A 13,566-nucleotide genomic window follows, 5' to 3' on the forward strand; every position below is an offset into this window, starting at 1 on the left:
AACATCTTTCCTTTTATTGCCCTGATGGATCTACATATGCCAGCTGTTGACTTCTCAGAGTCTTGGGTTCAGTATCCAAAAACTGTTTGGTTAAGCTCACAAAAAAAATCCTTATACAGGAAGTTCAGTTCCTGTATAAATCCTAATCCCTGATCCTTACCCAGTAGATAATGCTGGAGTCTGGAGCCCATGTAATGTCATCCAGGTGTCTTCCCTGCTAACCCTGATGTGAAGCAACCTGAGTATCCTTGCAGGTCAAAGCCTATCAGTTGTAACAGGTATCTCTCCTGTTGATTGGGGCACTTGTTATTTCTGGGATGATTTTAGTAGCCTGGGCAGCAGGCTCCAAGGAAAGATTGTTTTATTATGCTAGTGTAACCTGTAAGAGCTATTTGCACCAATAAAGAATAATATTCAGACTTCTGCCTTTACGGTTTCATAAAAGGCTAAAAAGAGAAAGTAAAAAATTTGGACTTTAATTGCAGGAAATGTTTTTTAAAAGGGGGCAGGGATAGCTCAGTAGGTAGAGTGGTGGCCCCATGATCGGAAGGTTGGGGGTTTGATTCCCCTGAACGGCGACCCTGAGGTACCCCTGAGCAAGGTACCGTCCCTACACACTGCTCCCTGGGCGCCCAATGGCTGCCCACTGCTTCACTGAGTGAATGGGTTAAATGCAGAGAGGAATTTCCCCACGGGGATCAATAAACTACACTTTCTTTCTAAAGAAATTTAGCAAGAGCAAAGCCAAATCTTAAATCAAATAGTAAAAATCAATAATCAAATCACTTAAACTATACTCATTTAATTTACCTACTCTGAGCTAATGCTGAGTTTGTTCTTATCTTTAGTGGAGGGAGGTTAGAGAAAGGATGGGCACAGTTAGATCCAAAGATGCACTTATCTTTATGTTCCAAGTTGATGATAATCGCCCAATAGGAAAACAGCTGAGCATTCAGTGGAAGTATGATGTAAATCAAAATCCTTTGAATTAACCATCTAACATGGCAAAAATGAGAAGCTGAAAAGCCAAAAATTCCAAAATCAATTCACAGGTTCACAGGTTGGACTTTGGTTCCCCCTCTAGAGCCTCTGCTGGACTTTTCAGCTGTGAACCTCTTAGATCCAGTCTTCTGAACTGGTCATCTCGCAGAAGACAAAAGGGAAGAACCCCAAATCTGTTTTACACCCCACTTTTACAACTGCTCTCCCTTTCTCCCCCTTCCTTTACTGGACGTCACATCTTCACATTTTTGGCATCCAATCAAGTTGCTGGCATTTAATCATCTGATGTCCACCCACACCTTGCCTATCCCTCTCTATCTATCTGACTTACATAAGATTTAACAAAAATATTAAACTTTAAAATCACTTCATTACATTTTCTTTGTTATTCTTAACATTCACATCACATTTAAACACTCAGTCACATATGGATATAATTCACTTCATGTTTTATTCAGTTTATGTAATTCTACTGCAGCTGGATTTGTCTTTAGCACATATTTTTACATAAACATTTATGTAAAATAATCCTGTTTCAATTCAAATACAGAGGAATACCTTTACTTTTTAAAACTCTGTGCTAAACACCATTTATTTAATTGTATTTATTTTATGAAATCTTGTATTAAATCCAGTCAGTCATTTTGTAAGTCAGACATTCTCTGAGGTTAGTGGCTCCAGTGTGTCACCTTCACCACCATCCTGCACCACATACACATGCACATGCACCCACACACACTAGGATCAGACTCTATAGGCTTATTAGAATCCCTGTTATTCTATATTCTGATCTATTAAACTGGTTAACTTAACCATATTTACTTTAATTTATTTTATTTAGTCAGTATTCAGTATTGAGCAGTTGAGCTCAATCTCTTTTGACCCTGGATCACATGACAGCATATAAAGGCTCATCTCAGTGTTGCCAGAAAACATCCTGATGATCCCCAATACTTTTAGGAAAATGTTTTGTGGACTGACAAGACAAAAGGAAGGTGTGTGTCTAGGGTAAAAGTAACACAGCATTTCAGAAAAGGAACATCATACAAACAGTGCCAATATGGTGATGGTAGTGTGATGATCTGGGGCTGTCTCAGGACCTGGAAGGCTTGCTATGTGCCAAAATTCCTCCTCTACTGCTGTAAATACTCATCGCCTGTGTCTCAAATCCTTGATTGCAGTTGTTGCTGCTAAGGTGGCTGAAGCAGTTATTAGGTTTAGGTGGCCGTCACCTTTTCACACAGGGTCATGTAGGCTTTTAACAAATGTACAAAAAAGAAACAGGAATTCAGGAAGAAGGCAAACACTTTTCCACACCACTGTGAAAAAGACTGGAGACAGGCACAGAGACTGGACCGCAAAATCAGTGAAAAAGCAGACAACATATAAAGAAAGACTTTTTAAGGCCTTAAGATAGCCTGGATAACCATTGTCCAAGACCACTTTAATTTGCTTCCACGTTGTCAGACTTTCTCTCTGGCTCCTTGGAAGCAAATCTAAAGAAATGAGGGGTGCCTCAAGACTTTTGCACAGTACTTTACTTGCAAGATTTTGCCCAGCCAGTTTGTAGGATGGAAGTTAAAAGGTTCTGACCTCAGGACACTAAAGCATATTCAAATCTCTTGTATCCATCCATCCATCCATTCGCTTCCGCTTATCCTTTTCAGGGTCGCGGGGGGCGCTGGAGCCTATCCCAGCTGTCATAGGGCGAGAGGCAAATCTCTTGTAATGTAACAAATATAAGCAAGAATCTGTGGAAATAATAATTTTGAATTTCATTGTTCTTGAGTTGAGATTAAACCTACAAGTTAATACAACAAAATGTGTTTGTTAAATGCTTCAAGCAAGTTTGTAACTAAACTATAGGGAACAATTTTTGTGCAACATGTGTAATAGAAAGGGTTTTTATTTGCTCATAAATTACATTTGGAAAACTGGCTTGACATCAAAACAGAATAATTTCTAATCCGACAGGCAGGGTAATGGGCTGTTGGCAGATGTATTTGTAACCTCATTTGGAGCGCAGACTCATCACATGTCATATTATATCAGTAGCATTTCCTTTGTCTCTAATTTATAACTTTTTTTTTTTAAAGAGATCTACAGAAGAAAGTCAAAGCTTTGTTATGGTGTTTGTAAGATGCTGTTATGGGTGGATGACAATCCTTGTTGCCCTGCAGAAATCAACATTTATTTAAGACAGGTTACACCCATTGGCAACAAGTATCTAGATTCTTCTCTCTGTCATTTTCACACCACTGACATCTACCATACCTTCACACATACCTGCAGCAGCAAATAACACGCTCACAAGCATTGTGATATATACATAAGCTAGGTGTGGCAGTTTCTTCTGTACTTTCTGTTGTGTCTCTTTATCATTCCAGTTTCATGAACGCCATCTTTGGTCTCCTGCTGTATGAAGCTTGTGAGCTAACAATCTGAAGGATTACTGCCCTCACTTATCACACACGCCAGCACGACAAACACAAGCTGGCACTGTCAGCACTGTCAGTATCTATCTCTTCCTGGATTGCTCATTTTCATGTTTTACAACTGTACCAACACACCTCACATGTCATCCCTGCATGTAAGATAAAAATAACTGCTCACAGTCTGACCCTGTCAGCTATAGCTGCATGTGCATGCATAAATGCCAACGTACAAACACACTCACAAAGCCACTGGCCAGATGTGTCAGTCCTTATTCTTATCTTTCTTCTTGTCACTTACTGCAGTGCATAAAAGAGCATGTTGAGACAGAGGAAGATCAGATATTGGAGTGTTTTACAATGCACACAATTAAACCTATTCCCTCTGGTACAAAAAAGGGCTGGTGGCTGTGTAATTCATACCACTGCCCACCGGCTAAGTCAGCACTATCAGCCACAGTGTTGTCATCCAGCCTCCTTTTTCCCACCACGTGTAATGAAACCAGTATGTCTGAGCCTTGGCATGCACAAATGATTAACTGATGGCAAAGAAAACTGATTAAGGAGATAAAGTTTGGCACACAATAGTCTCAGTGCTACAAGTGTACCTGCAAAAACCAGAGCTTCTTCAAATGAAGAAATTATTCATCTCTTTGGATTTGCACAAACTTGAATTCTGAGAGAAATCACTATGTATAAATAAATAGCAAATATCAAGACATTTTAATGTGACGGTTTCTCACCACAGAATTAAAGCGTAGTGCAGAAGAACAGCAATATGCTTTAAGTTATTTTAGGTTATGCTGATAGTAAAAACAATTCTGGAAAAGACTTTGGGGTGCAGAAAACAGTCAAAACAAACAAAATAACTAAAATAAAGAAAACAGTCAAGTGTTCAAAGTACAATGTACAAAGGACGTGGCAGCACCCTTTTCTGGCAGTACATGCACGGTTAATTCGTGAGCCACATGAAAACAAGGTGGGCTTTATAAGATAATTGTTTACTTGGGGCTGATAGCAGTGGTTGACTTAAACATGCACTTCACTCATCTCTATAAAATCTATGTTCTCCGGTGCCTGGAGAACATAGATTTTGCGACTAAGAGAAGACCCAAGCAATCATGTTCTACTGATATAAAAAAAATAAATAAAAGTGCAGTTATAAGGACGTGGCCTGTTTGGCTTTTGGCTCATGATTAAGTTTGCCAGTCTCTTTAGTCCCACTAGCAAATCAGAAATTTAATCATCATCTAGTAAGTTCTTTCTTTGTCCCTAAAGGTGCTAAAGAATGTGGTAGCCCTTTTCACAAACAGATTTTGGGACAGTTATAGCAAACTGGCAGGTTTAGTAAAAGCTGTCATATTCTAATGGACTCAATCGTCATCAAAAAATGTTTCATTACTCTTCAGCTTTGCTCTGCAGGTGAATTTACATTGGTCAGTGTACCTGGGTTACCCCAGAGCACAACTGTCACTTTATTTAATCATAATCTACATTAATAGTGTGAATGACTGAAAAAAATTATGATATGGGACATTTTGTATTATAAGGATCTGATGTGTGACTCATTAGATGCATTCTTAGTATAGTTTATTATTAATTTTTCTTCCAGATTTTGTTTTAACTTGTGCAGGGCTGCACTGCTTCTGAAAAGGACATTATGCACTGCAAAGCATATCTAGCTGGCTACAAATGCATAATCGCTCCATAATTGCACAAATGCAAACTTTTCTTTCCCGTTTTTTGCACAACTTTGCGTGCTGTCTAAAAAAACGGCCGATGATTGTTATGATAGAGAAGGGTGAAGGATACCTCCCTCAGCTCTTTCTGTACACAACCTCCCGACCCTTGGCTCTGTCCGAGCAAACACAGTCTGCACGCAATGCACAATGATTAACCCGCAGATCGTCTATCGAGGGAGCACTCACTCAGGAAGAAAATAGTTAGTTTCCTGGCCGCAACATTTAGGCCTGAACTTCTGCTAGTTTATTTTTTCTTACTGTTTCCTCGTGTCAAATCCAACGTGCTAAGAAGTACTAGTGGAAATTATCTGGGCGTTTTCTGACTTTATTAATAACAATAATAAAAAAGTATTTTGAAGTTTAATTTTTTTTTTTTTTTATTTAAATTTAACCAAAATGAACCATCATTCATTTCATCAAGTCTTTTGTTAAAAATAAAAGACCCAGTTCGGTGCGGATGGTTATCCACAACAGTTTCCGTGAATATATTTGTCATCGACGTGAATACAATAGGTAAAATTTCAATACAAGCCACTACTCGGGTCAGTTCTTTAAAATAAAGCAGAGTGAAACCTCTTAAAATCGCGATCTTTGGTTTAACCTGTAGACGATCGGCTCGTTGACAGGCCGTTGGTTTGTACTGCAGAAAGAATGAAGGTTATGGTGGGGGCATTGTGTATGTGTGCTTGCGTTCGCGTTTGTGTGTGAACGGGGCAGAAGAGGTTAAATTGTGTCATGCGTGACTTGCTTTGCGTGCCAAGCTTAACCATATCTTATTTCTCCATAGACAAAAAGAAAAAAAAATAGAAACGAAGATCAGCTAACAATTGCAAAAGAAACCTATACACTGTTTATCCTACAGAAAAAAAAACAAAAATAAACAAACAAACAGAAAACTGGGAGGCCACATGTACAAAAGTGCTATTGATGATTGTTTAGTGGTAAAGGAATAGTACACGGTCCATTTATCAGAGCAGTAATTAGAGCCTGAAAACAGGCTTACAGTCTAATTGGCTGTCATAGTTTGCAGTGGGTTTGACACCATGTAAAGTCCCTTTACATTTTGCATAGACAATGTTAATGGTATTGACTAAAGGAGCCTTGAATATTTTCTTGCATGAAGCTGGAGATTTTTTTTTAACCTAGGCGCCAGCATCAGGCCAGGGCTAGACACTTACAGTGTCATGACCCCAAAGCTCATTTACTCTTTTTCAGCTACAGCAATCAGTCAGTCAGCAGATATTCCATAACCAACAAAACTAACACAATACAAAGCTTGCGACATTCAGCAACTCTTTTTTGTCTTTTTTATATATGTATGCATATTGATACCGCCAAGAAGGAGGTTATGCTGTTGATTTTGCTTGTTTGTTTGCAGGATTACTCAAAATGTTATGTATGTATTTGCATGAATGCATTATTAGTTGGGGGTTAGGTCTTCTTAGAACCGATTTGGAGTCAATCTGGACTTGATCTGGATTCAGGAATTTCTGCAAAGATTATTTACCATTGTAAGAAAAGGCAGAATTTTATATTTCCCATCAAATCTAATTACATATCAAATTGAAATAGGGGAAAAATGGAAGATATCATCTAGGTTACCTCAGCAGAATATAATTAACTGATTCACATCCAAATATGTTTCTGGATCCAGGGACTAAGTTCATGGAAGTATGCAATGATCATTTGCTGTCATTTGTGTCATGTGTGTGGTGGTGGTGCAAAAGAGTCTACCAGACTACTTTCTATCTTTATCTGATTCAATTCAGATCATTCAGGGCCAGGTGGGGGCAAGTTTATATATACATATTTGTGCGTGTGTGTATTTATTTGTTTAGTTTTAGGCTTCTCTTTTTTTATGCTCTGCTTTTGTTTACTTTTTGCAGCGCGGGTCATAACTCGACCCAGACACGCGATCTCAAGCTTTTTTTTTTTGTTTTATGATCGCTCTCTCTCTTTGCCTGTTCCTTCAGTTATGACACCTTCGTGCTCCGCTCAGGAAGAGGTGACAGAAAGATGAATGACCGAGATATTTCCGCACGCAACTATTGTTCCTGCCACAACTCGCCAGTATACCGTCTTGCATAAGGACAGAGGAGAGTTATGGGGATAGGAGGGAGGGGACATCATCAACCATTAGCTCAGTTACTAATGCGGTATTTACGCCTGGTGAGGAAGGGAAGGTGATCCAGCAGCCCCCTCCCCACACACACACACACACACCACCTCCTCATCATTACTCACATAAAATATTTGCCTCCTCGGCATGCAAATACAGACGCACACAATTCGTGTGAAAAGGGTTTTTTTTTTCCCTTAGGGACAATGCAAAGTGTTTATGGTTGCGTGTGAAAGACAGCACGTTTCAATGACCTCCCTGACATGTTATCTTTTGGTTCTGCCTTCTTTTTTTGACCTAAAAGATTAAACTGACTTTGTGTCCTCTAAAATGGTGTAATCACTTGCTCTAGTCGTTGGCCTTTAGATAAACTGCAGTTTTATCACTTCTGAACTGTCCTAAGATCACTTTAAAGAAAGAGAACACTTAGTACTATAGATTTTTATAAGTGAGATATATGTTTTCAGTTCTTAGAGCTTTGAATGTTAAACTTTAACATCAGTTTAACACTGATTATAAATACAATGAACAGAGTGTACATTGGATACATTTATTGTAAGATCAACCTGAAAATCTGGTGAATTTGGTGTATTTCACAAAAAAGGTCAGAATTACAAGACAACTGCACTGTGTGCTCTACAGTGTGTAATTCAAATCAACCAACAACAACAACATTTCACCACCACCATTTCCTAGCTGTTCTGTTTATTCAGTTCACATTTGTGCTGGTACCAAAAGTCATATTGTTATGTCATTCAGGCGAATTGTTTTATATTGCAAGAACATGACATAAAACCTAATCCCAATATTTTCACATTTAATGCTAAAAAACCCCGACACTTTTCACTTTTAAAATTGTGCAGACAAAAAATTCACATCTAAATATGAGGTTAATGAAATTACTGTTTGATGAAGTGCAGCAGGCGCACGACCCTGCAGATATCCCAGCTTTTCATTATGTTTAGGGTTTCCCCTTACAGTATTTAATATGTTTTTGTTTTTTGTTTTTGGTGAGCATATTAGTGCCAGCCTTCCAAAATGTTGGCTAGTTTGTTTTTGTGTAGCATACAGGGGTGATGTTGAAAATGGGAAGGAGGCCATATATTGCGAAATTACTGCAGTGACAAATCCATATGCATTTTCCTAATATGTGCTAATCAGAAAATACTATATTTCAAATAAGATTTATCACCTCTAAGCAAAACCTCATTCCTTGGCTATAATCGCTGATTTTTTTGTCAAAGTTGTTACACTAACAGTTCCTCTGACTGCAGCAACTTATTCAAAAACTTATCCAAACTGGGCATTTGTTCAGGACCTCATGTGAGCACATTTTAATGAACTAAGAAGCCTTAAGTATCATTTTAACATGCAGAGTTATGATCTGTGGGCATGTTGTTAACTCAAACCAGGATTCTAAACATAATCAAGTATTGTGTAGTGCTTAAACTTAAAGTTAAAACAAAGTGAAACAAAAGCATTAGGCTTCAAAATAAGTCCACCACCACTTTTCCTGCTATTTTTGCATTTACTTAAATCTTACCATCCTTTCAAACAGAACAGTGGTGTGTTCAGCACCAAAGGACATATTATGCATGTTTAGTTGCTTGGCTTGGGTTTTTGATAAAGCAGCAATTTCACTGGGTGACAGCAGGGTCACTCTTTAACTGACCTGTATCAAAATCAGAACATTCTCACATTCAGAATAGTGGTGGAATATTAATCTTCACTTTTCACTTGACAAGTGTATGTAATTTCATTTTTAAAATGTTTCTTTCCAGTCTCCAAATTACAAATGTCATGATACACACGTCCCTAAAATACAGTGGAAAAAAATCAAATGGGATCTGTAACTAAAACAAAGACCCTAAATAAATAAAACACTGTGTAATAAATAAGCTACTTACATAATCAAATATGATGCATTGCTCAATAGATAGTCATAAACATTTAACATGCGCAGGGGAGCTGTAGACTAAAATCTAATGTGACAAAAATAACTTTTACACCTTGCGTAAAGCAAAGAATAGTACATTGTATGTTCATTAAACACACAGGTAAGCATGCTTTGTGTTTTATTATGTTGTTAAGAGAAGTCGAGCGGGAATTCTTCTCTACATTATTAAGCTGTCGTATTAGCTGAAGACCTTTGATCATATCAAATGCAACAGATGATATGATAAAGCATAAATGCAGTTATGTGAGGCATGAGCTAATCCATATTCCATATGGCTCATGCTAGCCTGTGGAGTGTTTGATGCAAACTTACGGGTTTAGCTTCATATTAATACCTATGTGGCATATGTGTATTAGCTCATAGGCAACATTCCTGTGTGGTGTCATGACCTGCAGCCCAAAATAATCCTATTAAGTTTTGCTCGATGGGGCACACGCAAGGCCAGGAGCCTGTTTGCTGATGTCCTACTGGTCGGGCTTTGGTCTCATTCATAGTAAACGTGCTGTACATTTGTGTTACTTTGAGGTTTACCTTTTGAATTCACAATTAAAGGAGAAGCTGAATAAGCATTAGAAGGGCACACAGTGATTTCACACATGAAACTCAGGTTACTAATCAAGAGAAGTACTGCTGTGAAAATGAAAATGATTGCATCCTCTGATGTGGCTCAAAAAGAATCTTTCCAAAGATGAAAAAAATGAATGGTGATGAAAGACATGGGAAATGTAAAGCCCCGGGGCTTGACTCGCAATTGTTGAATACACTAAGATTTAGAATATTATTGTATGTGTTGCTCAAGTTGGGGCAAAATTTTCAAAATCAGCTAATGAGCCACAATTTAATGTAAGAGCAACACAAAACAGGTGCCATAACTAATCAATAGACCCATGAAAAAGAGACCTGTTGTTGACAAGAGTTACAAGGGAAACTCCACAGACAAAGGTGATAAGAATTAAACATGATTCTTCCTTTAAGACCATTGAAGGGAAATTCCTATTTTCTGTTTTATTTCCCTGGAGGTACTGTACAGCTGTCAGTACAGCTATCCTAGACCGGGTATACCTCCACTGTTTTATGCAGCAAAAATTGGGTTGACTGATTATCAGATGGTTTAAGCAAGTATTGTATGATTGTAGTCGTTCGTGTGGATTATTATCATCTAATAAATATCATTATTATTTTATAGAGTTTAAAAAAAAACAAATTATAGCATTATAAGAACCAGAGTGGTGTGCTTTATTTCTCAGCTGATTCTAAATCACGAAACTAACACACAGAAAAAAACCAGCCTCCTCACAGCACTGGTATGCAAAGAGCCACGATCACACACTTAGGCAGTACACACCTGCTCTCAAGGTGTGTGCGTGACAACCTTTGCGTGAGTAGAAACTTACCAACCTTCACAGTCATTACACCAGCTTTTATGTCCAAGAATTCTTTAAGAGGTATATGGCTGAGGGCAAAACATTTTTTTTTCTTGTTTTTTCTACTCCCAGTCCTACTTCTCTGAAATGGACACATTTGCAAACTTAGACCAAGCACCTTCAGGCCAATGTACAGCCTATCACTGTGATCTCTTTGGTCATTTGTACACACAGCTTAGTATCTATACAGTAGCACAGCTGATGGCTTCCCGTTGTAGCAAATAATCTCTTTAATCCTGTTAAGAATGTGCCCCTCACCACAGCAACTCTCCTGTCACTCACATCAATGCTCCCACATCTTTCCTCACCTGCTCCCCACGTTTGTGGCATTTCCAGCTGTTGAATACTGCTCACCATTTGTGATGTGACACACACTCCTGCAGCCACTGTAAACACAGTATTCTCTGTAAAAGCTCCCATGTCAGGCGGTCCGCACACAATCTCAGTCGCATTCATCTCAAATCGGGTTCAGTTTTATCCCTGGGGCTTATTGACACCCATCACACAACTTACAAATGCAACAATTGAAATGTGATCCGTTTGATTCGGAAACACTTCAAGTGGTGTATACTGTATAATGCCAAAGGGATACTCCAATGCTGTTCCAGATTTTGGATTTACTTAGGTTCACTGGACTGCATTAAAGTTAATATTTATTCTTTTCATATTATTGAATTCTGACACTGCTGAAAGATGAGTTTCAGTTACTTCCTCAGCTTGGCAAAATCTTGCAAGTGTTGCAAACATAATCTTTTCCCTCCATAACTGCATTATAAACCTGTTTTATAATTTATTTATGGTGTTACGATAATGATATAAAATATATTGTTACAACCAGTTTGTAGGGCTAGTAAAAATGTGACATATTTAAAACATTGTGAATAAAAATAGAGCTGCTTCATTGTAAAAAGAAAATTAACTTCAGCAGATCATTGTGCAGTTACGTTTCTTTACATATTAAAGAAAATATTTGAAGATTACCACACATGATCACAGATCTAAAAGCCCTTTTTACTGCAGTGACCTCTTTTGTTCAAATTAATTAATAGTTTTGCCCAGAAACTCCATCCACCTTGTTCTTATCCTTGCAAAACCTCTGGGAACTGCTGCGTGACAGAAAGGGTGACTGGTTCACCTTGTTCCTAAGTTTCAGTTTTCGTAACTTTCTTTGCCTGCTTTAGGTGGATTCTCGCCTGTGTGGCAGTTCGGAATGGCCCCACGGTGTTACATGACTGCAGTGAATGAAGCCTGAGTGACAGATTGCATGACTCCAAAGCCCCAAGATCCTCGCATTTACAGAAGCTATAGCGCGCAAATATGTGCACCTTCGTGCCCAAGCAGGGTGGAGAAAAAAAGTGTCTGCGCTCTTTGTTCTGCAAGTTTAAAACCCTTGTGTCTTTTCCAGAGGCTGTTGCCTTCGCGTGACTTGACCAAGCAGATTTAGGATTGTCCAGAAGACCGAGACCCTCCCCTTTGGACGGCAGCTCCGCTTCTCACGCAATCTGCAGCACCAGAGGCGCAGCGCCGTGGCGCACTGCAGAGTCTCGGGAGAATCAGCACTCCCATCCCGGAGGAGCACGACAAAGCTCAGCGTCGCCGATTTTGCGCCCCAGATGAACAAAGAAAAGTTTTGCCTTTATTTATTTATTTATTTATTTATTTATTTATTTATTTATTTATTTATGTGCTAGTTTAAAGTTATTCGTGAGTTTTTTAATCTTAATTTTTAAAAAAAAGGGGGGGGGGGGAAGTAAACAGGCAAATCAATCAATCAATCAATAAATTGTGGTTATGTGCTACACCCTATTAAAGCGAACGGGATACTTTCAACAACCAAAGAATAGATTTCATTTTTAAAAATTAATTTTCCACCCACATTCACTTGATGAAGTTAATTAAAGTCTTTAGGCTTAAAAATGTCTATATCACGGGCAAAACGCATTAAAATACATGTGTCCATAATATCTTTCTCTTTTTCCTGCTATTTAGCTTGTATGGTGGTCAGAGCACTCTTGGTGGTGTTTTAAATTAAGGCTGAGTAGAAATTTCCAGGATGTAACGCAGAGACTTTTCATGTCACTCTGCATAATAATAAATAAAATGAAGTGAAATGAAATGAAATGTGTATTTCATAGAAAATTAGGCCCAATAACAGGCTTGGTTAAAGTTTAAAGCCCGAATTATAACTGACACTTCTGATCAGGATTTTTCCAGAGCAACACTATTTAAAAGGCTGCGATGGTGAACGCCGTGCTTTGATTGGTCATTTTTAATGTTTTACCAGTGCTGCTTAAAAAATAATGCTATCATGGACATTTTTGATCTACTGTTTTAAGATCTATTTTCTGAGAAATGGCGATTGTCTGAGTTTTTGTTCCATCACAATAATAATAATAATAATAACCGCCAACACGGCCCAACCCTTTAGTTCATCATCTTTGCATTGCTGTGGCTGGAATAAGAATTCGGAACCCACGATGGACTGAGAACAATTTTTCAATATCATTTTCAGAGTCTTTCCAAAGCTCCGGGTAAATACAAATCACACGGACTTTCAGAGAAAATTAACTTTTTTGAAGAACTTATTGCTGCATTAAAATCAACATTTGCCTCCAATCACGTCGTAGTTGAACAAATATTCAGAATATTACATGTTTCGTATAATTAACTAATTAGCACTAATACACAGGCCTAAAAAATAAAATGCATTTGTATATCTGTCTGTTGAATAACCGTTAAATTGCTTTGTGATGACATTGTGATTGTACGTTAAAAACACAACTAGTAAGTTGATTGTAAAAGCAAACGTATACAATTAGGTCATGTTGAAAAAGGTCATCTATATTCTGATCATAAGTCCCCGAGAACTTTATAGTAACACATTTTGACA

This window comes from Haplochromis burtoni, unplaced genomic scaffold (genome assembly GCF_018398535.1).
Source record: "Haplochromis burtoni strain Fernald_Lab_line unplaced genomic scaffold, NCSU_Asbu1 Contig_2, whole genome shotgun sequence".
NCBI classification, from domain to species: Eukaryota; Metazoa; Chordata; class Actinopteri; order Cichliformes; family Cichlidae; genus Haplochromis; species Haplochromis burtoni.